The sequence below is a fragment of the Triturus cristatus genome, chromosome 1_2 (assembly GCF_964204655.1).
Source record: "Triturus cristatus chromosome 1_2, aTriCri1.1, whole genome shotgun sequence".
In the NCBI taxonomy this organism is placed as follows: domain Eukaryota; kingdom Metazoa; phylum Chordata; class Amphibia; order Caudata; family Salamandridae; genus Triturus; species Triturus cristatus.
Genome location: NC_140580.1, coordinates 1,123,472,691 through 1,123,499,964, shown reverse-complemented (window position 1 = coordinate 1,123,499,964; position 27,274 = coordinate 1,123,472,691).

Here is a 27,274-nt window from a genome sequence, read left to right as displayed (position 1 = left end):
CATTGTACCCTCAATAGCACATCCATAATCCCTTAACAATCTACATATCAACCATTCAGAAGATTGTAAAATAAATATACCACACCCATATGCACACAATAGTACAAAGATGTCTCCATACTCAACAGCTGCCTCAGGCCAAGCAGTGGGCAGTCGTGAATGTCAGCACTATGAAACAACAGCAAAGTCTTTCGGTCCATCTGTAGACATAATGCTCTGCACATAACTAGGCTGACCCAGACACTATCAAATATAGTCCATTACCATTCTATCGGTTCCTATCCAGTGCAACTACCTCTAAACTTTAGGAAACTGTGGGAAACAAAACCAAATGCAAAGTCCATATCAACTTTGCCTCCATCCAAATCGTTCCCTTAATTTTAAAGACAGCCATACTCTACAAGATCTATTGGACCATGACATGTATAAGTCCTCATAACATAATATTACATAACATAACATAACAAGACATGACAGGACATGGCATGGCACGATACAACACTACACGATATTGCATGGCATAAGACAACACAACGTAACATAACAAAGCATAACATACCATAGCCTTACATGGCATAACATACCATAACATTACATAACACAACAATAAACCATGAGACGTCAGTCGCATGCAGCTGGTGTTGTCAGATGCATCTTCTAAAGCTGCACTATTCTGCATTCCTAAACCCAGCATGCTTTGATTCCAGGGTCAATAAACTGTTCTGGTAATGTCACTTCTTCCTCATTCCTAAAAATAGCCCTTCAGTCTCAGACTCCCCTGCCCCCATCCATGGTTGCCGTGTACACACAGTAGACTCCAGCACATGCCTGGGCTCTGCCGTTCCTGGTTTCCTTCAATCATTTCTCCCCCAGTGCACAGAGAGCCTTTTGTAATTGATTCCACACGATGAGATTGACGAGGCTGTGACTAACCTACCAATTTCACACCGGTCTTCTCTGACGTCCTGTCCACCTCAGCGGCCAGGCATATCTGAAAGGCAGAATTTACCAGTTCTCGCGAGAGTGGTTGGAACTACCTGTCTTAACGTCTGACCGGGAAGTTTTCCTGTTCCTGTCAAATAATTGTCACTACTACCTCTTGCCAGAGAACAGCAAGCTGAGCAAAGACGCATTATCATAGTCTCCAAAAAGTCGATTGGGTGTTTTTTTCTTGATTCTTAAGCAATTCACCTTTAATGCCTAAGCTAACAATTGGTTTGAGGAGAGAATGCTTCAATGAAAGCAACAGAATCTTGACTGTCACTCCATTTTATTAAGCATCGCTACCTTTTGGCTTTGCCCAAGCTTATTTCGTATGTGAATGGCTTTTTTTACGAAGACATGTGACACGAGTGGCCTGGTATCAGTTCAGATAACTATAACTCGCGCGCCCGCAATCCACTGCTCATGACGTCACATATTACATCACTCATGACATGGTCAGTGGCATCACTCATGACATCACTGATGACATCATCCTTTTGATAGAGTGGCAGTCGCGCGAGTTATAGTTATCTGAACTAACTATAACGGGGGAATTTCATTGGTTTTTTACGAGTGAAATGTCCACCTAACTATAACATGTGTGAAACCTATGGTTTTTTAAGTGAATTTGAAAGGTTTTTTAAATGCTAATTCCTAACTATAACGTGTGTGAAACCTATGGTTTTTTCAGTGAATTTGTACGTTTTTTAAAATGCTAAGTTATGTATTTATTATTATATTTTTTATATATTTATTTTACAATAAAAACGGCGAAATGCGCGCACGGTGCGCGCATCCTATAGCGTTGGATGCACGGATCCTCTCGCGGCAGGTGCGCAGATCCAAAAACATGGAAAAAATATATATAAAATAAAGTTTTGCACATATAGTTAAAAAAATATTTTGAAAAATATAAAAAAATATGTTTGAAAAACCCATTAAGTTCAAATAATATTTTTTAATTTTTAAAAGTATTCATTGAAAAAATAAGTTTAAAAAATGGTGATAAAAAGTATTTAAAAAAAATGTAATTAATGAAATGACACACTGAATTTGAAAAATATAGAAATCCAATCAAAATCATTATACATGATATTTTCAGAGATAAGTTATAGATAGGAATTAGCATTTAAAAAACCTTTGAAATTCACTGAAAAAAACATAGGTTTCAGGCCTGATATAGTTAGGAATTATTTTATCATTGGTCAAGCCCCGGTGAGGTGGTGGTCCCTTGGGCATAATAAGCCCCAGGAGTCAGAACCCATGTGCCCCCTTCTTTATTTCAAAAATACCCACGGGACCTTACCCACCCAGGGGCCAATAACTAACGAAGCGCAGGAGTCCAGCTTAGTTATTTTAACATTTTAGGCCCTACAGGGTCCCTGTGGGACCCCCCTCCCAAGAGGCCTAAGGGGGTCAGGGTATTTCTACCCTGTCATCTTTTCTTTTTTAAATTTATTCTTTCTGGGACTCGGCAGCCGAGTCCAAAGATGGCTGCTAACACTTCCTAGTTTGAAATGTTGGCAGCTAATTAGATCTCAGCACAAGATCGGGAGGGGTCATGGTTCCACTGCGTCCCTAGATATACAAATTTGGATTTTGGTTAATTTCTCTAAAACTATTGAATGGATTTACAACAAATAACAAAAAGGCACTTTCCTGGACCAACATCTACCTACCTGCCAAATTTAGTGTAATTCCTTGTAGCTATGTCTAAAGGTCAGATGGGAATTAACATGGGGAAAACACGTTTTGGGTTTTCCCCTTTTTCTCGGCCCCGCTTGACTGATCACCCCGAAAGTTGCAAGACAAATGCTGCAGTGAGTGGCAAACCATTTATGAAAATTTCACAAGGATTCATCAAACGATGCCCAAGTTATTGGCAAATGGAAAACCACTCTCCTGTGGAAACAACATCCTAACTAGAACTATGTATATAAATATATATACAGTATATTGTATTTTACACAATGGCATTCGCCACTGTGTAGTTATAGTAGGTCAATGTTTTGAAAGTAAGTCATTTTTTTGTTTCACTAATAACTTTGGCACAGTTTGATGAATGTTTTCTAGACAAAAATTGTTCATCCACCTCAGTTCCTTCCTGGAAAGATTTTTGTCAAGCTGTAAAGCACAGCCAAGAAAAAGGGAGAACCCAAACAACTAATTTTCCATGCTAATTCGTATAAGAAACTTTGCTCTTCCATATTTAAAAAATGGATGAATAAAAGTATACTAAATTTGGCAACAACTTAGAACTTTACTTAGAAAACATGCTTTTTGTGATTTGGTGTAAATTATTTATTCTGTTTTTGAGACATTAGCATTTAAAGAAGTGCCCTGCTTGGGCATAGAGGGTTAAAAAAATAGGGGTACCAAACATTTAAAAAATAAGGCCTTCTGATTTGTCAAGAGAGCTTATTCTCCTGTCAGCAATTTTGGTACTGTGGGACCAGTAGAGAGTGATCTGATTGGCTGGTCGCAACTCAGAACATAATGTTGCAACCACCATTGCAGAACTCGGGTACTCAGTCCATGTATCCTAAAAACATTTCAAAAATTGTGTGTAAGGGTGGGGAAGGAACACCCTGACCCCATATCCATTTGTGGGTGGGGACAATGGAGAATCCTACTCAGAGGCCAAAATTAAAAGGCAATGCCCTTTCAAGTCTCAGGTACAACGGTACTCACATGGGACCCAGTATGACCCTCACATGAGGTACTATGGTACTCATGAGAAAGCCAGCACTCAAGCTTGGCCACCACTTTACTGTGCAAGTGTCATCAAGGAAGCTTGCAATTTACCACAGTACCATGAAGGTGAAGTTTGCATTGGTAGGTACTGAAAAAAATGCACAAAAAGAGAGGAAAATGTGGGCTGGACCCCTGTAGGTTGGGCATCTGCAGTGGTAAAGTTGTCTGTTGGGGGCTGGGTGCAGTGCCTGGCTAGAGCCAAGTCCTGTAACCAACTTCTAGCAGGGCATTGGCTGAATATGATCAAAAACATCTTGAAATTCACAGGGAAAAACAGCGGTTAAAGTGGCGTGGCATTGGAGTTGGAGTTAGATGTGAAAATAAGATTTTAGTTTGAGTTTGAGTTAAAAAGCTCCAGAAATTCACTGAAAAAAACAAACAAACAAAGGTTAAAGCGAGTTTATAGTTAGGTGTTTTAAATGAGATAAGAACTAACATTTAAAATCTGAAAAGCACTGAAATGTGCCAGTTTAACAAACTAACTATAACTTGTACCCTGTCAGGCATTATATACCATCATATATCACTCATGACATGATAAATAACATCACTGATGCCATCTCATCTCACCTGGTTTCACAACTCATACTTCACAGAAAAGAGGTCGTCATATGCAGGATATTTACTGTAACTTAACAAAAAAAACAATTAAATGGATGGTAAACATGCCAATTGGACATTCTTCCACTGCTAGTAAAAATTGATTCTCTCAGATAACACATCAGCACACCTGGCAAGCTCTCCCTTGCAGGCCCATCCTTAATGCATGCATTTACCAATAAATCCTCCCAAGTGTGTAAAAATAAACATTGTAAACAAAGACGCTGGGCACCAGCATGTTACACTATCTCACATTGCAGTATATTTTCTTTATATATGTCTTGTTATTCCTATTTTATAATGTCAATGTACCATAAAAAACACAATTTATAATGCTTGTTTGTAATGTTATTACAAAACACTTTGCTTTCAAAATTTGACTTAAAATAATTGCCAGTAATGTGCTTGTTCCTGAGAGGGACAACTAGGCTCTGGACTCAGATGATAATCCACAAATGTATCCTTAAGGGCTTCCAAAGAGGTAGAATGGTAACACAACCTCCTATAACAGAAAAGGTAAACAGGGGCTTACGGATAGGAAAGCGAGAGAGAGAAACATACCATGCTTGGATCATAACCAACAAGGATCATGAAGCACAGAAATCTAGCAGGGAAAAAAGCTAAGACAACCAGGGTAAAGGGAAACAAAAACTGGGAAGGGAAGAACCCAACAAAATTGAAGAAAACACAATATGGTGACAAACTCTTAAAAGAGGAGCAATACAAAAGCAGGAAATTGCAAGGCACCATCTTGCTAATCCATACCCTTTGTTTAGTGACCAAGAGGGGCTTCTACCGTCGCTGACATGGAGCTTTCTCTTCTTGACCAGAATGGGAGCCAGCCACTGAGAGCCGGTAGTCCACAGACTCCACTCCTTATCTGTCTTTTATGGATCTCTTGGACAGAATCTAACAGACTTACTCTGGTGTTTCTTCCAGTATGTCCCTAGGTGTAATCCTGACACATATTAAATATTACACATTATCTCCAATAAAAAACACACATTTGCAGTCACAGGCAAACAATGAATACTAGATGGGTAACCTTTGAATGTTCCAAACCCCTGTAAAGAGTCCTAAAATTAATTAATACATCATGTAAAATAAAACCTACATAGCTAGTAACATGTGCAATATGGTCCTATATTGCCATGATGCAAGGTGACCAGAGATAAGGATTTTTTGGATCTTCATCCCTTAATAACTTTGCACCTGTTTGACGAATGTACAAGAAATTTTGGAGACCTGCTGCCCCTATATCATTCTCAGAGTCCTGAAAGTTTCTCTGTATTTCGTCAAGGGGGTACAAAGAAAAAAGGCTGGTCCCAAAATTAGCTTAAAATTCCATGCTTTTTCCATAGACTTTTGTATTTTGTGTAGGACAAAAACTGTCCCCTGGAGTTTTGTGAAATTTGGCAGTATTACATAGTTGAGGGAATAGATGATTCTGTGGGGTAGAGCTGACAAGTAGAGTAAGTAAATGTTAAGTTATAAAATGTATTTTTTTAACTATACCTGTGGCTGTGGTAGTACGAGGTACAATATTGGAATGTAACTATGGCATGGGATTATCTGATTGGCTAATGTGTACTTTTCCAAAGCCCGAAAGGCAGCCATGTTGCTTTATACAGCAGTTTCACTATGTTTTGAAGTACACCTTAACAGTGTGTTTTAAGAAAAGATTGAGCCTTTAAATTGTAATTCTAATGAGGCCATTATAACGGTGGTATGTAGGCAATAATGTTTTGAAATGTATACATGTCTTTTTTCAAAATTACGGAGTACTGCCAGACTTTTGCATTGGTCTGTAGAGAGTACTGTGGTACCAACAACCTAATTTAAAAATAAAAAAAACAGATATATTCATATTTACTGATGGTCCTGTTAGGTTGGATCTTAGAGCATTCTATTATAGGTGTGTACTTTGGATTTAGATATGGTTTACTAGGAATTGGCAGATGTTAGTAATGATGATATTACTGCCAGTTGTGGTTAATTGTACACCTTCTGCACAATATAAGTATGGTTTGGAAAACATAATGTTGAGATGATATCTGGAATACATGGTGTGACCTCTTAGGAAGGCAGGGCCATTGTGTTTATATGTCTGCGTGTTTTTCAATATTTTCGTACATTTTCTACTGAGTACTTCCTTTTTATCTTTGGCAAATATTAGAAGATACCAAATGGGTGTGAGGAAATAAAGTCATTAAAGATTTGAAAGTATCTTTCCTCTCTTTTTCAATTTGTTCACCAGGGAGGTGACCTATGGCATTGCCTCCTCAATGAATTATTAGAAAATGTGGATTCTAACAATTAGAGATGAAATGAGAGGTGGGATGTTATTCTACTTTAAACATATTTCAGCCACCCATGCGATCACAACATTTAGCATACACAAGTTATGCTCAATTCCTCTTTTCTTTGCAAACACTCTAGCCAAAAGATATGTGTGTCCAATTATTCACACATGGATCATCTTGTTTGAAAACTACCAAACACCTTCAAGAAATACTGACTAAATGTGATGAAGTAAAACATGGATGCACTGGGCTTCAACACTGGTGAATGAAATTGTATGTTACATATTATACTTAAGAAAGAAACAGGCTGATTGGTTATATGTGAGATTGGGCTAGTAACATATCCCAAACAGTACTAGAAAGACACATTTAGTCACAAAAAGACTTGACTGATTAATTATAGTACATAGTAGCTATATCAATTTAACTACAATTTATGGTCAGATGACCATGTAAAACAATAGGCTAAATTATTAAAAGGGTAACTAAGAAATACTGACTGAAAGTAATACATGGATGTACTAGGCTAGAACACTGGCCAACGACATTGTATGTAACATATTATACTTATGAAAGAAACAGGCTGATTGGTTATGTGTGATATTGGCCTACTAACATAACCCAAACAACACTAGAGAATCACATCCATTCCCAAAAAGACAAGACTGTATACTATAAACATAGTACACAGTATCCATAGCAATTTCATTACAATTTAAGGTCATGTGACCATGTAAACTAATAGACTATAGTATTACAAGGATAACCCAGTAAGTAGCTGTTGTACACTTGGTGGTTTGTTGAAAAATGATGTGAAAGACATAGTAACTTTAATCACATGAGAAAAATATCCAATAATATGGATTGTTATAAATAACATTTGAATGTAACACAAATTGCTATTACATTGCAATTACCATTAGGGTACACACATATCCCAATGGTACGAGGCATATGCAAACAGTACTTACATAGTTGTGTTGCTCCACTAGAACTGTAGTTGAAGTAAAGTATGGAGATACACATGTTTTAGGCTGTTTATTTGTTAGGAAAATAATAAGACTAATTAATTGGACAGTTAAAGGTAAATAGAAAAAAAGCAATAAGGTGTATTTAAAAAAAGTCTTACATGTTCAGTTAATGCCTGACCTATACTTTACTGTAATTGTTACAAATAGTACTGTTACCTTTTTTTCATTTTTATATATATTCCTGTGCAATCAAAGTTATCACAATGTCTTCAAAATATTATTAGAATTCTTTTTTATTAAAATGTACTCAAAATGTATTAGAGATAAAGTACCCACACCCCCAAAAGCACAAAGTGGATGATACAAAAAGGAAAATGGTAAGACTAGTATTGCATGTTTGCAAAGTAAGACAAGAGTTTGCGCTGATGATATGCTGCTGCCTACAAGAAAAAACAAAAATAATCCTATCTCTGAATAACACATCTACAAAAACAAAAAGGCTAATTGTTCTCTGTTGTATAGTCGTACATGGAGGAAAACTATTAGGAATATTATCTGTAAACAGTTTAAACACAGAGTACTTGGTAATTTACTAAAACCTAATCTCACTTGCAAAAGCCCTACTACAAAGCTTACACATAAACAATATGTACACTTGATTGTGGAGAAAGCCTTTGCTGTCAAAAGACAGTTATTTATTTTAACAATGATTTGCATGACAACATTCACACGTTTAATTTCAACTTATAAATGGTATAAGTTAGCTAAAAAACCATTGAATCGGTTCAACATCTCTAACATATTTGGAGGCTGCTGGAGATACATGTTCGGTACTGAACCATATTTCACGAAGAAGGTTACCATACATATACTAATTTGGCCCCATCTGAAACAGTAAAGGATGTTGCTATGAAGTTATGCATGGCTCTGTTGTTGGGTTGGAAAAAAGTGAAAAATTGAAAAGCCCATTCACAACTGGATTTTGAGGAAAAAACAAGTAAACATATTTTTTATCAATGGAAATGCAATTCAATATGTAATATTGAGACAAAATATATGGCAAAAAGCTATTTAAAAAAAACACCTTACTATTGTTAAGAAAAAACATTTGAAGGTAAAATTAAACTTTTGCAAACACTGGACAGCTGCCCATTTCTAACAATTACACAGCTGCAAGGCCATAGTTTAGGCTGCCTTCAAAATAATATGTGTAATTCCACTTTTCATTGCTTTCAAATTCTTTCAACACATCATTCAAGTATTCAAAAATGCTTTCAACACGTCAATCCAGTATATGTAAACTAATAAGAACTTTGTACTTTGTTAAAGAGCCTATAATACAATTGGAGCTAATAAATGGTACTCTATTACACTCTACTCCTGAGAAGGTCCTATCAATTACAAAGTATATACAATCAAAATGCTTTGGTGGTGAGTCTGAAGATGACGTGTCTCCAAATATTTATACACAGAAAGTACAGGCGACAATCCATTTGTAGACTTAAAACAGTATGATTTGGATATTTTGCAATTCTACAAAACTATTTCAGAAATTCCAAATAGAGTGTGTATTTGCTGTACACACACATTATGGAAAACAAATACAAAATATTCATTTACTTGAAAAGACAGAAAAAGAAGACAGCATAGTTTGGAGAAAACTTGCTATTTATCTTACTGTGGAACACAGATATGATGTTTGTTCAGATCAAATTGTATATTATTATTGCTTTGGGAAACTTGACCATAACTTTATGCCTTCACGTACAATTTGGAATAATTTGGAAATTTACCATATACGTGAAGAATTACAAAATTTGAATTTATATGAAAGTATCTTAATTCAAACTTTACATTCTTTTCAAACTATTATTAGATTGCAACCTAAACCTGGAAAATTGTAAGGTCAAGAATTAATGTGTGCACTAAAAGGAAAGGTGGTTTTTCTACCATATATGGAAACATTTTAAAAGATATAAGGCTAGGAATTGTTACAGAAAGTGCGTGAAATGTACTTCTGATAAGAAACATATCCACAGATTTCTCTACTTGCCAACAGAATTGCAGAGAATAGAAAACCCCTCATGGGACCTGTAACTTTGCTGCTTATTCCAAAAATGATCAAGGCGAGGGAAATCTGGACTGGGGTACCCATAATATCAGCCAAAGTTGCCCCTACCCTCTCCTAAAATTCTGTTAGCACAGGACAGTCTTTGAACATATGTATGTCGGAAGCATTTGCTAGGCCGCATTTCTTACAGATTACTGGGGGGCCGTTAGTTATTTTAGCAAGTCTTGCTTGAGATAAATAGGCTCTGTGAGTGGTGAAATAGTGGTTCCTCCCAAGCCAGGCAGGTTTTACAATGACAAACAGAGTTTGGAAGGAAGTCTGTCACACGTACTCCCAGATCTCATCTGGCATACGAGTTTTCCACAGATCTTCCGCCAATTTAAAATCTCCATTCCTTAGCAACCGCACCTTCCAGGTCTGGGAGAGTAACTCACGGTCAGTGGCAATTCCCCTCCAGTGTGGGGTACCACAAGGCTCATCCTTAAGCCCCACATTATTTAATGTGTACATGGCCCCACTGGAGGAGGTGGTTGCCCCGTTCGGAATCAAAATCGTGAGCTACGCTGACAACACCCAACTGGTCGTCTCCTTATCCCAACTTGCCCAGTGCCCGGACACCCTCCACTCTTGCCTATCAAAAATGTATACTTGGATGTGTGAATCCTCTCTAAAACTGAATGGGTCTAAGACCGAAATTATGCTATTAGGGCATAAAGGGTCCACACTGCCTCCGAACATCTGGCCCACCTGTCTGGGGGAGCCCCCCTCCCCAAAAAATGAGATCAAAAGCCTGGGGGTCTGGATGGAACAGGATCTTTTATTCAAGACCAAAGCAAACAAAATGGCAGGAGCCTGTTTTGGTCTCCTCCGATCGGCTCGGAAAGTTCTGCCACTTCTTCCGCAGCCCTCTAGGAAGCTGCTGATTCAAGGACTGATCCTGTCCAGATTGGACTATAGTAAAGCCATCTTCCTGGGTGCACCGGAAACCACATTTAACAAACTCCAACAGATCCAGAATGCTGCAGCACGGCTTCTCACGGGCACCTCAGTCAGAATGTCAGCTAAACCAGCACTTAAACTGCTGCACTGGCTTCCGTTCCGATACGCGAAAGGGTAAAATTCAAATCCTTATGTATTGCACACAAACTGTTGCAGGGTAAGGGGCCCCCCATTCTGAAGAACTTAATCGTACCCTACAAAGCCAACAGACCACTCCGTTCAGATCATGAACGCCTGGTCATTATGCCCAGAGTAAAAAAGGTATGCACAGGAGGACGGCGATTCTCGGTAAATACAGCTAAACTGTGGAATTCCCTCCCCTTGAAACTACGGGCTGAATCCTGCCATCTGCGGTTTCGGAAACTCTTGAAAACCCACCTCTTTCCTTAATCATTTCTAACTATTTCTCTGGTACCCGCACTAGTCTCTCTGTTCTGGTTTCGCGCTGGGATGCTTCCGGGTAACTACGCGCTCTATAAATCCCCCCCCATCTATGGCTTCCTTATTGGACCAGTAGAAGAAGGAAACCTCCTTTCTCATCCCAGGTCTTAACACCAATTGTTCCTCAAGGGTGTTCCCTATGCCTATCGGCTTTTTAAAATTATGTGCCCAACTCTGCAGCTGTAGGTATTTAAACCTAGACATGCCCTCCTCCATCTTATTATGTAGAGATACCCATGGTAAAAGTGACCCTCCAGAAGTCAAATCTCTCCACACAGTGCACCCAGCTGTTCTGAGTGATGTGGCTATCTTATCTTTTAGACATTCTGGAGCCCCTGGCAAGTCCCATAAAGGGGCTAAACTTGAAAAATAGTTCAAGCCCATGCATTGCTTTATTCTGGCCCACAAACGGGCCGCTGCCAATAGAACTTTCAACCTGATCTTTTTAAAGTACTTTGGTAGATGGGTAGAGCTCTCACCTCCCATGCACTCAGAATGGCTGTCCTCTCTACATAAAACCTCTAAGATAGATTTGGGCAGATTGCATAATAGAAAGGAGAAAGCAATATGGGACTGTTTGCTCAAATGGGCTCTGCGTTAGTCTGATTTGGGGTGGGTGAAGTATAGGGTCTTAAAACTGTTTAAAATGGAGTTTTCTATAATCAACCTATTCTCTGGGTCCTATGATTATGCCTCTTTGGATACTCTCTGGCTGGGTCGGGCTTCGCTTGTTTTTTCCAGTTTCCATCATCTGCAAGCCCGTACCAACAGTCTTCGGTCACAATCCACCTGAAGAGAGTGAGATCTTCTAACCCTCTACAGAGGGGGCCAGCAGCATTTTGGGGGTTAAGACATACCAGTAGGCGGGCAGCGCCCAGGTTTCCAACTCGATTGCCTACGTCTCCTTGAAACCGAGAAATGGTATGGACAACCCACCTACGATCGACTGTGATCTGAGGGAAATGAGGACAACAACAAAAACAAGAAGCATATCCATTTTATTCCCACATTTCAAAACTTCAGGAGAGGTTATGAATACCCTTCCTTTGAAAGCACTGACTGGTGGGTTTTTTATGCCAACCCTAAAGGAATGCAATGATTTAAATGTGGAAATGTTATCAATGGAAAATTAAAAATCTATACATTTACCTTGAAAAGATTCTTTTGAAACTCATGGAGCAAATATTGTTATTACAAAAATCATATCTACAAAATTATTTATTAAACATGGAGAAATCTGTATCCTGAACATCTGGATTAGAAAAAGAGTTATTTCTCTGCAAAAATAGCAGTGCTACTTTCCTGCGCAATTTGGATGTAGAATAAGGACTTGTAAATGGAGCCACGAGACATATACTAAAATTTAAACATTACAAAAGTAATGATGAGATTAAACTTGTTATTGTCAAATTTGACAATATAAATGACCGCAAGCACATTGCTAGAGAAAGGGTGAGATTTTAATTAATGAAAGAGTTATGTATTTGAAGAGAGCAAAGTCCTTTATATTTAGCTTATGCTGTTACATAAAAGGGCCCGATTCACAAAGGAAAAGTTATACCAAAAGTCTAACTTTACTACTTCCTTACGGTATTCACAAAGGGAAAGCGGCACAACCAAGTATATTGAAGACTGATCGTCTCGCCACCACCTGGGAACACAGATACCTGGCTGTTGCAGTGGTCCTATGGTGGTCCGATCACCATAGTTGTAATACGGCGGTTAGACTGCCGGTCCGGCGGTCCCCGAATACTACTGCACCTACACCGCTGGCTTGGCAGTTCGATGGACCACCAAATTCACAATTAGGCCCTAAGTATTTATGTGTAATGATACAAAGAAGTGCTTGTGGAATACTGAAGAATTGCCAAAGCGCTGACTACTTTAGTTGTTTCCGGCGCTCCATTCAATCCATAACAATGGCCTACACTTCCTCCTCCAATGCATCTGGAGCAGCAGGTTGACTTTCTTCAGCTGTGGCACTAAAGCATCCAGCAACAAAGCAGAAGTAGCAGCTGGCCAGTTTGACTTTTGCATAGGTTAAAAGCACAACAGAAATGAGCCAAAATAAAAAACAACTTTCTATTTTCCAGCCAATGAGATTCTTTATCAGTATCGCGGAGTACCAAGGTACACCCGAGATAGTAGCGCGGTGCCGGAGAAGCCCCCCAAAAATGGTGATGGTGCATAATGTTGGTATAGAACCTAGGCCCTGCTTACAAATACGACTTTTCAGTTAAAAAACCTAACATCAGTTTAGTTCAAAATTGAAATCTTTAAAAAAAAGAAAATTAAAACAAAATTGGGCTACAGAAGAGTAGCCCAATTCCATACAAAAAACATTCAACAAAAAAATATTACTTTTCAAATACCATTAAATTACTGTATTATATAGGGACACAAAGTTACCAACTTTTTAACTTATAAAAACCCAAGAAATTGAAAACAAAACAAAGGTTACAATTTAGTTATAGTGACATATTTAAACAACCCAAACATTAGACTCACTAAAGTTATAGTTATTTTTTTAAACTTTCATTCAAACATGATTTATACGACTTGTAGTACGGTCGACATTCTAACAGAAAATATCAATGTCAATGAGACAGTGCAACAACTATAGTTCGCCATATGCATAGCAAATGTAAAAGAATACATTTGCATCTGCATATCATAATGTGTCTATTAATAGTACATTATTATATGTATTAAGAAGCCGTTGTTTAATGGTGTAAACAATCCATGTGCAAGGACATGATTGCATATCTTGAGACCTGGCTCAAGACGGTGGTCGCCCCGGAAAGTCTATCTGCCTTCTAAAACCTAGAACAAGCGCATCGAGTGCCAACACACACCCCAGTCCCGGGACGCCCCCAGTGCGCAGTGGTGGCAAGGGTTCTCCACTACAAAGACAGCAATATACTACTCCAGAGGGCGAGAACTGAAGGCCTGTTCACAGTAAACAACAGCAAAATTTAAATATTCCTGGATTACACTGTAGAGGTGCAGCAGAGATGACCCTCTTTCCTTGAAGTAAGATGGGCTCTTTGCGAGAAAGGCTTGCAGTACTCCCTAATATTCCCTGCTCGACTCTGGACAGTACTGGAGGGAACAACACACTTCTGTGATGATCCCAAAGCCACTTGGGAATGGCTCGAAGCCTACAGGTCAGGACGAACACATTAAAGTGCGAAACCTACCGCTGCACTATAGGATTGGAAAGTGAGGAAGAGGACGTGTAAGAGGCCCCGAAGGTGACCATCAAAGAAGCCAAGCACGTCTCAAACTGAGAAGGAAAGGACAGTCATTTGTTACCACTTTTACTGCCTATGCAAGAGGTGTGCTGATATGGATACAGGCAGACGTTCCCTTCTCAAACCTTGCACACATCCATAGATTAGGAGGGCTGGTACGTGCTACTGACCGGGAGGCTGGTGGGTTGTGATATCACCCTCAGCAGTGTTTACGCCCAGATCAGAACCAGATACTACTCTTACACTGACTCTCAGCCTCAATGATCTTAATGACCACAGATGACCTGCTCATTGAAGGGGGCTTTAATTGTGTGGCTGACGTTGCCCTAAACCGCTCCTTTCGCCTGCTACCTGAAGCTCAAGCTCAACGCATCGCTGCAGGTTTTCATGACTGGATGGGGCACTGGGAACTGGCGCACATTTGGCTAACACACCACACAGACGTTAGAGACTATTGTTTGATTCCCCCATATACCAGCTTCAAACACGCTTGTACGCTTTTTTGTGTTCCCATAGGCTCAGCCCCTCTATAATCCACACTGAATACCTGCACTGCTATTTAAAGCATGGCCACAGGCTAACCACTGGGCCGGACAGCCTCCCTGCAGAATGCTATTCAGCATATGCCTAGAAATTGGTTCCCCACTTGGAGGCCTTTGGAGGCAGAGTCTGTAGGACTGGGGAGACTGCCCGAGTCCATGAGAGACACAGTTGTAATCATGCTCCCCAAGTCGAATGCTCAGGGGGTCCGCACCGCAGACTTCAGTCCACTCTCTAAGCTTAACATGGATCTTAAACTACTTAGCAAAATCTTGGTGCTTTGTTTACTCCCATATATGCCTACTCTAATCCATGAGGATCAAAATGGGTTTATCCCGTCACGGAACACCTCATTTAACCCGCACAGGTTATACTCCATACTCCATACTGTACCACCCATAGGTGCAGTCCACTCTGCAGGCAGCCTTTTTGTCGACCTGAAACTGGCCTTCAACACGATACAGTGGGACTATCTGTTTGAGGTCATGGAGAGAATGGGCCTTGGAGGTGGTTGGATACGGTGGGTGAAACTACTCTATGAGAGCCCCACAGCATGAGTTAAGGCTGGCAGAATAGTGTCCCTGCAATATGGCGTTTTTTTCGTGGCACCAGGCAGGGATGTCCTCTATCCCTTCTTTTGTTTACCCTGGCCCTTGAGCCCTTGCCTGAGTTGTTTCGACAGCGGGGAGTGGGTATGGGACTGACTGTGGGAGGACGAAAACAAATTATTTCCCTATATGCAGACGATCTCCTGCTTTACCTGACAGATGCCACAGGGTGTACTACTAAAGCACTTGCCTCATGGGGGAATTTGAACACCTTTTGGGCTTGAGAGTAAACAAAACTAAGACTCTACTGTTTCCTGTGTCCCCGAATCTTCTCCGCCCCCCTGAGCTTTCTGCAGATCTTACCTGGGGATACAGGTCTCCCACTCACTTGAAGACTTAAGGGATGGTAACTTCTGGAAGATGCTTAGATCGCTTAGATTCTGCATCTCTTTCTGGTGCTTTCTACAGCTGCCGATTATGGCCTGAGTCTCCCTGTCCAAAATTGTCATTCTACCATGTTTGCTGTATTTTTTATCAACCTTCCAGTGACTGTGCCTTCCTGCTGGTTTCACCAGCTAGATACTTTGTTAAGAGAACTAATCTGGGATAAGGGTTGACAGAGGGTTTTCTTAGAAACACTTCAGCGCCCCGTGGCAGAAGTTGGCATAGGGGCACCAAATTGTGAGTTATACTTCCTGGCCCTCCAAATACAGTGGGTTGCATAGTGGTTGGATGTGCTTAGACTAAAGGAGTTGGGACCGGTGGAGTCTGCAGCACACACCAGCTGATTGTTGGCCAAACTGCTCGACCCAGCGGTTGAGCTCCCACAACCGACACTATTGTTTTCTCACTGAAAGAGAACAGTCCGTCAGACTTAGCGAGTACACATCTTAATTGTTCTCCTTCCCTTGTGGAGTTCCTCAAGACTCTTCACTGAGCCCTACATTATTTAATATTTACATCACACCCCTTGCCAACCTTATTAAAAGCTTTGGTTTTTCCTTAACATCCTATGCAGACGACACTCAGATTGTCGTATCTCTGGCCCAAAAAGATCCAAGAGTCAGCAACAGACTATATGACTGTGCTGGAAGCACTGTGTAGCAAAGACAAAAGGGACTCCGTTGTACATGCAGGACTTATCCTTGGTGGGCCCACTACATGAAGCCCCGTTTCACAGCTGAACAGCAGTCAGCCTGGACGGGTGTAGGGCTGGTGACAGTAGGGGACTGTGACCAACAAAACACTATTGTCCCTTTCAGAGAACTAGTTTCTGACTCTGGCCTACCGGATGGTCAATTCCTCCAGTATGAGGCCCCGATTCACACTTTCTGTGGACTTTGCGCTCCCAAAGCACTTAGTGAAGTGGGTCTATAGCTCGTTGTCAGAGATGACTCATAAACCTTTGTCAAATTTGCGCCAGTGGTGGGAGACAGTTTTGGATCGAGAAATCTCAGACTCGATTAAGGTTCTAGCCTACCCCAAGAAGGTATCAAGAAACACTAGATTTAAAGTGCACGCAGTTTAACTATTTACACATGACCTACATGATGCCCCACTAAATCCAAGTAGTCTATGGTGTCAAACCGCGCTGCGGCCCGAGGTGCAATCATATCAATGCAGATTTTTACACATGACCTGGGAATGCACCACATTGCGTCAGTTCTGGGACACGATATTGGCAACACTGAATGGCACACTAGGATAAACATTTGACACCACTGCTGAGATCTGTTTTCTAGGACTTTTTCCTCGACCACCCAAATGGAAAGTTGGAAATAGGTTTATTGATCTGGCCTTGGTCCTGTCCAGAAGGAGGATAGCAATGGCCTGGAAGTCCATTAGTGGGCCCGTGGTAGGGACCTGGGTGAGAGATGTGACTCAGTGGGCTGGGGCAGAGGTAAGAGTTCTACTTAGAGAGGGATCACAGGTGCTAAGATGACGCCCCATAGCGGAGCAGTGGAGGGAGGTCCTTGACATCTGAGAACACCGGGAATGAGACTCAGTTGAAGGTGTGGAAGGCCATGGTGAGATACCTACAGATGAAGGCATACACTTGAAGATGGGGTGACTGGCGGATTGAAAGACCCTTGCTCACGATCCCGAGAATGGAAGGGACGCTAATGGAGGATTCCAGTACACCTTTCAAATGGAATGGAGTACGGGAGACACCTACCTTCAAGCCTTCACACAAACATGATTAGACTGGGAAAGCTTTCAGACACGTATACCACTAGACGAGATCTAGGACTCCACTCATTTTAACATTTATAGATCATCAGTTTATTGTGGCCACCCTGCATTAGTTCTTTTAAAGTTAAATTAGTTGAGACCTCTAATGTAGGCACCCCCTCAGATACTCATCTCAAACAAGGCTAGGTCCTCTTAAAAACGTGGATATGCAATGGCTAGATAATGCATTACATTGGTGTGCCCCCCCCCCCAGCGGTAATTCCAAAGACGATGAGCCTCATAGATGTATTATGCATTGTGTCTGTTATACATGCTAGATAGCTTGAAACGGATGGAATGGATATACACCAAATGCTCGAAGACATCTACTATTTGTAAAGTATGTTTTGATTGGGGAGGTGCCTTATGCAATGCTGTAAATGCACTTGTCTAACTGCTACTAATACTAAATGCCAATAAACATATGTTTAAAAAAATAGATGGAAGGAAGGAAGGGTGAAAAAAACAAAGGGGGCAAGAATGGATGGAATAATGGTATTGGATAGAATGGAGGATGGACGGATGAGAGAATGGATCAATGTGTACTGATATATGGAATGGTCAAAAGACGGATGGAAGCATAAAATGTGGAAGCATTGAGAGGTGAACAGATGTGTGAATGGAGGGTGGTTGGAAGATGAAAGGATAGATGAGTGAATGTAGGGTAAATGGAATTATTAGGAAAAGGACTACTTTGCTCACTGTGTCATTAGAGGTTTAGCTCTAAGTGGGGGGTGTTTTGATTTTCTGGCTACTCCCTTGCCAAGGGACATCCTGTGGCACTCCCTCTCCGAGTGAAGACACCAGTGCCCATGAACTCTTTAGTGAGAATTTTCCTAGCATTAATTTATCCTTGACCCCCCAAGTTCATGTCACATATCATCTGTTCCTCTACCTCTGAATCTCAAGTCAATCCCTTTTGCTGTAATTTTGGACCCTGAAAAACTAATTAGGGTAATGGACCAGGACTGTTAATACAAGGTGGAAGCCCACGTGTTGGTCACCACATAGGACCTTTCTTATATGCATTGAGCATACTTCAGTCTTCCCCACTTCGGACAAGATTTACAATGTCTTTACACTGACATTCCTGTGACTCAAAGTGATGTAAAATGTTGCATACAATAGCATTGATTGACTTTCTAGTGCAAAACCTTTTTGAGATCAAAGTTTACACAAGAATATCCCTAAACTGCAGTGTGTCAAATAGCAAGAAATCCCCTACAAAACATGCAAAGTTGGTGTCAAGGGCGAAAACAGTACAAACAGCCCTAGGATTCCAAGCAAAGCTATATGAACTAAAGGCATGCTAAGTATGACCTAAAGTCCCGATTATGTGTTTAACAGGGAGGGAGCGGGTCTGCCTCCCACCACCAACCTAGTGGTTGGGCCGCCCACCAGATTACGAGTTAAACTTGTGTCTGGCGGGCTTTTTTGCGGTTCCCATGGCAGTGCCTTTAAAAATAGACACTGCAATGGGAACGCCAAAAACAGTTCCTGCACTGCATGGACTCGAAAGTCCATGCCATGCAGGAACTGGTGTGCTTGCACACAGTGGGGCACATATTGCGCCCCCCTCTGTGCATGCACAGGGCTTGAGTCACTATGGGGCCCTGTAGGGCCCCCTGTGTTTCCTCTCCGCCAGTGTTTTCATCAGCAGCGGCCCGTGCAGGTAAGAGCGGTGGGCCGGTGGGACCCGGTTGGGGGGGATTCGACAGATGATGACGAGGAAAAATGAATTATCTAATGGTTTTCATGGAGCAGGAACTGCCATGAAAACCCTGGAAGAGTGGAAACTCATAATATGCCTGGTGGGACAGCGACCTCTGGACCACCGTGCCACCTCCAGAGAACGGCAGTTCCCTGGCGGCTCAGCGGTCCCACAGAGGTACTCACATTTTAATTTCCTTGTATGTGGGGAGGTACCTGGCTCCCAGGAAAGGTGCCGCCATATTGGAAGGGTGTTTCCCTTCGTTATTTTATTTATGATTTCTTGTTATCACTATTGCTTTAATTATCTTTACTTTACCAGTAGTGACTGGCTGTAGGGGATGCTGCAGCTAATCACAGGGGTTGCTGGACCCTGGTTTAATTTTTAAAACTGTCCAACCGTTTGTTCTTATCCTATTTCGGCAAGCACTGCTGACCGAGATAGTCACGCCCCTGTCACGCCCCCACCACAACGGGCTATTTCAACACAACCAAAGCGTGTCCGTGCAGCTTTGAGACTGAAGGTACTCATATTTTAATTTCCTTGTATTCCATGAGGGACCTGGCTCCCAAGCTGAAAGGCTTGGCACACACTTATTTTGTTTCCTTGTATGTGGGGAGGTACCTGGCTCCCAAGAAAGGTGACACCATATTGGAAAGGTGATTCCCCTAGGTATTTTAATTTTCTGCTTTCTTGTTATCACTATTGCTTAATTATCTTCACTTTACCAGTATTGACTGGCTGCAGGGGCGTATGAAGCTGATCACAGGAGTTGCTGGACCCTGGTTTCATTTTTAGAACTGCCCAACCATTTGCAAAAGCCATGCCCCGTCTCACCCCCGCCACGATGGGCTATTTCAACACAACCAAAGCATGTCCGCGCAGTGGGCATGCCACTGGTGCGCCAAAGGCAAGCCCGTCTGCGCCTGGACTGCCCCCAGCGCCATCCACTATGGGCCTCGCACGCCAGATTAAATGGCCACAAGGTATTCCCGTGAGGATTTGCTGAACCTTCAACTAGGTAAGAACCGGGTCTGGGCAGAGCTCGACTGTTCTGCAGCGTCAGCCAATTCCTTATACATCTGTTCTGGCTGGGACACTCACTTAGCTATACACAATTCACCAGCAACACTGTATGCCAGTCCTCCCGCCCATGTAATAACTCGATTCCACCAGATTGAACGCGCTTCTTAATGCGAGGTCCTTAATTAAGCAAGGTACGGCTTTTAACTTATTCATGGAAACACAAAGTCCATCCATAGCATTTAGCACAGATACTTGGGTTGACCCTACAAGTGACCCGGATCTATTAATTGGCCATTCCCCTGGGGTACTTTATTTTCAGGCATGACAGACCACTTAAATGCGGGGGGGACTAGCCATAGTTCATAGAAGAGACCAGCAGATCCAGTGTAAGACTATCCTATCTACACACTGTGAAGCGCTTATTTTTAAAATCGTTCTGACGAATGCCTTCTCATTTACTGGAATACTCTTATACCGCCCACCCGCGCCTAGAGCCCCTTTTGCACAGGAAATTTCTAGTCTGGTAGAAGATTATATTCTCTCTACAAATTTTACTGTTTTAGGTGATTTTGATTTTTTTCTTATAGATTCCCCAGGACCCGGAAACAGCAAATCGTCTCCAATCTTTGGCCAGCTTTGATCTGTCCCAATTGGTGAGTGGCCCTATTCACTTAGCAGGACATACGCTAGACAGAATATTTACGAATAATGAAGCTCTTAACATTACTAATATTCACCCACTTGCATGGTCAGACCACAATGCGATTCTTTTACAGCTGACATATAATGTCTCTCCTAACAGGCCCTTAATCAAATCAGGCTCACATATGTCTCAGGCTTGACATACCACACAGCCTGACAGGCTGATGGACGAACTTAACCATTCACCTCCTGTTCTTTCCACTAACATCGACACTGTGGCCACTCAGTATACAGCATGGCTGGATAAAGCTGCCCAGCTGCTAGCGCCACCTAAGATAAGCAAAACCAAATGAAAGACTTTGGGGCAGATGTATGACCATTTTTTGCGGTCACAAACAGGAATTTGGCTTGTTTGCGACCGCAAAATTGGTCTGCCCCATGTACAAACCATATTTTGCAAGTCGCTAACCCATTAGCGACTCGCAAAATATGGTTTGCGACTCACTATTAGGAAGGGGCGTGCCAAGGGCGTGCCTTCCTAATAGAGAGTCTGACTGCAATGTACATCAAGTAGGTGGTAAACCATTCGCAAACGAGAAGGGGTCACCAGGGGACCCCTTCCCATTTGTGAATGGGTGCGCAAATAATTTTAAAGAGCAGGCAGTGGTCCCTGGGACCCCTGCCTACACTTAAAAAATGAAACCGAAAAGTTTCATTTTTATTTTTTAAATGCATTCTGTTTTCCTTTAAGTAAAATGGGCTGCATTTACAAAAAAAACTGCTTTATTGAAAAAGCAGTCACAGACATGGTGGTCTGCTGACTCCAGCAGGCCACCATCCCTGGGAGTACTAGACATGCCCAATGGGGTCGCAAATTGCGCTTGCCTCATGGATATTAATGAGGCATGCAATTTGCAAAACCCATTGGGAATCGCAAACAGTGACTGGGACACTGTTCTATATTCAGTTTAGCTAGTCGCTAATAGCAAGTCGCAATTCTGCGCAATTTGTGACTTGCTCAACTGAAAGGTCGTACATCTGGGGGCATATGTATCAACCGAATTTTTAATCGCAAACGCTGCGATTCGCAAAAACAGCGTTTGCGATTAAAAATTCGCAAAATGGGATGTATGAGGCAAATTCTCATCGCAAATTTAAGGAATCGCTAATTTAGCGATTTCTTAAGTTTGCGGAAGCATTTATGAAATCGCGAATTGCGATTTCTTAAATGATATGTACCACGCACCAAAGCATTGCGAATAATCCTTAAGAAATCGCAAATTACCACCAACTTCTAGTTGGTGGTAATTTGCGATTTCTGTTAAAAATGCACTTTTTGTAATTTTACAAAGTGCCACGTGGCGCACATACATACCCTTAGGGCATGTATGTGCGCCATATGCACACACATGCTCATTTCAGGGGTGCATCAGGGTGTCATCATGACACCCTTGCACCTTTGAAATTATTCTCAAATTGCGATTAGCAAATTGCGAATCGCAATTCGAGAATTACTTCCCATTCATTCCTATGGGTCTCCTGGCCCATAGAAATGAATGGGAAGGTATTCCTTAATTGCGATTTTGCAATTTACTAATCGCAATTAAGGAATTTTAAGAAATCGCTAAAGTTTTGAGATTTTTTAAATACATCCCGTTTTGCAATTCTCAAATAGCGATTCTTTAAAAATCGCTATTTGAGAATCGCAAATGGAGATGTTGATATATATGCCCCCTGGTCCTTTATCAGCTCCTTGGTTTACAGAAGAACTAAGGCCAAAGAAACAACACTGCTGGCGGCAGGAGAAGATCTGGAGATGAAATGATGGAGAGATAGAGAAAACTAAATATAAGCTCTGTCTAGCAAATAAAAAATCCCTTATTCTTTGAGAAAATCGTCCTATTTTATAAAAAAGATAGAGGAAGCAAAAAACTCCTCAAAAGAGCTTTTTCAAATAGTAATAAAGCTAACTACGGTGGTATCTGATACATCTAGTTGGCACAATGAATCCTTTTGTAATAGCTTAGCAAATTTCTTCTTGGAAAAGGTAGAAGGAATCTACAATCATTTTTTCCTCCTTGACATCAACTCTTGATGATATCATGGTTCCTACTCTGACATGTAGAAATAGACCAAATCTATTGAGAGCAACGTCATCCGGCTCTCCGCATGCCCCGTGCCCTCCTAAGACAACAGGCTTAGTGGCGGAGACTAATGCTCCTCCACACTCTACTATTTTTTTTAATATGACTCTGGTCGGCCAATTTCCTTCCATCTGGAAGAAAGCACAATTCTTCCTCTTTTCAAAAAAGCAAACCTGGACCCTAAAAGTCCAACAGGCACATGCATCAAGCAAAAAATGCCACGCAAAATTAGCGAATCGCTAAAAAAGGCTGTTCGCGAGCGCAATTCAGCCATTACCAATGCAGGCACCCAATTACCGAAAAACATACAAATTCGCAAACATAAGGAATCGCACTTTTTGAGAGAAGCAAAAAAGCAATTCCTTATCTGCGAGTCCCTTAACAGCGATAGCAAATAGCGATTCGCAAACAAAGAATCGCAAACCAAACTCACAAAAAGCGATTTACACGAAAATCTCTATTTTGCAAGTGCAGAATAAGGGGAATCACAATCAGGTGGTAAACTGGAGTAAAAAAAAATCGCACAGGTGCAGCCACTCAGAGACCTATTTAAACTGACCCAGGAGGCCCCTGAAGCTTTTCACAATGGCAGCACTCTACGTGATGGCGAGGAGGATGATGATCCATGCAGCAGCCCAGCGCAGAAGGAGAATACAGGAGAGGATTTTCAGAGTGCGCATCACATTGCTGGGACAAACAGAGGATGAAATCTACGACAAGTAGAGGGTGAATGGTGCTATGATCCTACACCTAATAGCAGAATTGGAACCCCTAATGCAGCGCCAGTCCCGTAGGAGCCATGCCATCCCCACTCATGTCCAGGTCCTATGTTGTCTGTCCACGGGGTAGTAGCTGTAGCTGGAGGGGTAGTACAAAGCTCCCTTTCACGTTTCTTCAAATCCTTCCTGGACGTCATGATGACAAGGATCCACACCACATCACCTTCCCCACAACCCAACAGGAATTGAACAAGACAAAACTGGACTTCTATCAGGTAGCACAGTTCCCTCATGTGATCGGTTGCATAGATTGTACACATGTTCCCATTTGTTCCCCAGCAGATAATGAATACATTTTCAGGAACAGGAAAGCCTATCATTCAATCAATGTGCAAGTAGTGTGCAATGCAAACCATATCATAACAGACATTGTGGCGCAATACCCTGGAAGCACCCATGACTCCTATATATTTCGACACAGTGGCATCCACACCAGTCTGCTCAGGGGTGAATTTGGTGAAGGACATCTGCTTGGTAAACACATATACTTATTCACTACACAAATAGACAAAATGGAAATGAATAACTGCTGCTAACCCTTTGCTCACTACCCTGTAGGTGAAGCGCATACGCTGGTCGAAACTAAATATTTACACTATACCTCAACCCAGCCACACCACATGAGCAGAGGTGCAATGCAGCACACACCAGCACACGGAATGTATTCGAGAGCACCTTTGGACTACTAAAGAGTCACTTTTACGTCCTACACAAAACTGGCAGAGCATTGCAGTACCGGCCAGAGACCTGCTGATGGATTGTAGCTGCATGTGCCATGTTGCACAATATTGCAGTGTCCGACAGTGAGTCTGAGGGGGACAACCTGCCACCGGCACAACTACGACAAGTGCATGGGGCAAGCTCAGCAGAAGGGCAAAGGAGACGCGCAGACATCACACAACATTATTTCTGAGGTATGTAATGATGAGACACAACACTTATTTTTCCAACAGAAAAGTATTTACTAACACGAGCCCATGTAGTATTGTGTAGCCACACATATAAGGTGCAAAGCAATACAGTGATTGCATGCTAAAAATAGCAAATTCAACTATTCCAGTACCTGGAACTCAATAACTATCATATTTTTATCCATAGTTACGTCACCATGGGCAAATGAAGAAGGACAAGTCAGTCTAGCGCTTCCTGCCACGTACCCCCAAACGCCTTTTGCCGGCATCTGCAACATCCCCCTGGTGTGCACCGGACAGTTTTGTGCTGCGGTTACTGTGCCTCCTGGCAATGGTCACTAGCACCAACAGGCTGCAAAGGCTGAATGCCTCCTCACTCCCCTCCTCCCCCGTTACATTGCTGACACCAGCAGTAGCATCCTGGATCTGTTCCACAGCAGTGGTTACGTGGCCAAGGGCCCTGGCCACATCCCCACAACAATGGCCCATTTCAATTTGCATGGCCACGGACCGACGTTACAGCAGTGCAGTGGTGTTGCAGAGATTATTGTTAGACCAGGTATAGCCAGCTATGCGCATCATGAACTGCCAATGCCTTCTCCTCTGTGTGTCGTGGCCCTCCAGCATGGCCCTGGTCAGCTCCTGCATGCTTGTGTTGGTCTGCCTGTTTCCCTCCACCACCGCTGTAGTTAGTTCCCGCACACTATCTGTCATGACCGTGATGTTCCTGGCCAATGTTGTTAGTTGCAGCTCGATTGGCCTCATATGGCTTGCTTGCAGGCGCTGCACCCTCAACATCTGGGACTCCACACATTTGGAGCCTGGTCCTCCTGAGCAGCAATGCGGGCCGTTGAGCTGTGCCTCCGTCTTTGTCGGACCTGTGCCTGGGGTGTAGTTGTGGGGGTCACATGAGGCTGGCTAGTCACAGGAGCGCGTTCAGGAGCCAGCTCAGATTCTATGGGCTGCAGTGATGGAACTTGGGCCCTTGGTTTTGTGGGTGCCGGGGGTGTGCTTGCTGGGGCAACAGGTGTCTCCACGTCAGTCTCTGCAGGACTCTCCGAGATGTGTAGACATTCACTGTCGTCAGTGTCTCCTTCTGCTGCATTTGTGATGTTAAACAGTGCAATGTTAATTTGTGTTAAAGCTACTGTTGTGTGACATTAAGCATACTTGGCTCTCATTAAATCACTGACTGAATTCATTTACTGCCATGCAGTGCTGGCGTGTTTTACTTGCCATTGTTGTGTTTGACTACCTACTTGCCTGACATGCCTACAACTCCCATAATGCAGTTGGCTCATGAGGAAAAACGTGGACTGGAGTTTGATCTGTACACTGGGGTTGGATGTGCACAATTGAACAGTACTTTGATGTGAAGGGTTGCATGCATCTTACCTTATGAGGTACTGGACGCTCCAGAGGTGTCCAGCTGGGTCACTCCCACCACTGCTTCTGACTGGATTGTGGAGTCCACCAGGCCCTCAAGGGCTGTATTGTTGGGAACTGTTGATGGGCCCCCTCCAGTACTCCTGACCTCCTTCAGCCTGTCTGCTATTCGCTCCTTGGCACGGCTACGCAGGTCATACCATCGCTTTTTGAGGTCATCTATACTGCGGTGTGTGACCCCCACAGCATTGACCTTGCTCGTTATCTGGAGCCAGATTTTGCATTTTTCAGCCTCTGGCACTTTCAGTGAGAGTTTGCCAAAGAGCTTGTCATGGCACTTGGCCACCTCCTCTATGAGGTTTTCCAGTTCCCTCTCGCTAAATTTCAATTTGCGCTTCCTGGGAGTGGCACTCTCCCCTGATGTAGGTTGCTCCATTCTGGTGCACTGAAAGATCCTGCAACCCAAGTTGGATGTTGAATCTGCTCAGCTCCAGCACTCTGCTTCCTCCTCTCACTTTCCCTGGGCACTGAATGAAGCATGGCCTGGATGACTTCCTGGTTGTGATGTCATCAGCATGCTTCCAATGCAACGTGCTATTTGCGATTTCGCTATAATTGAAATCGCTAAACGCGAAATCGCAAAAGACATTTTTCAGTATTTGCGCATCTCTAATGTCAAATCGCTATTTGCGATTGTGATTTTTACTGATTCGGTAAATATTCGCAAGGGGGTTCATGCATTGCAGATAGCGATTTCTAAATCGCGATTCCTTAAAAACGCTATTTAGGAATCGTTAAATCTGATTTTGATGCATGTGCCCCCAAGTAGTTACTATCCTATATCAAGCCTTTCTCGTCCTTCCAAGGTCATTGAGAAAATCATAAATATACAACTTATGGACCCTATTGAATCCAACAACCATCTGGACACCACGCAGTTTGGTTTTCACAGCGGACAGAGCACCAAAACTGCCTTAC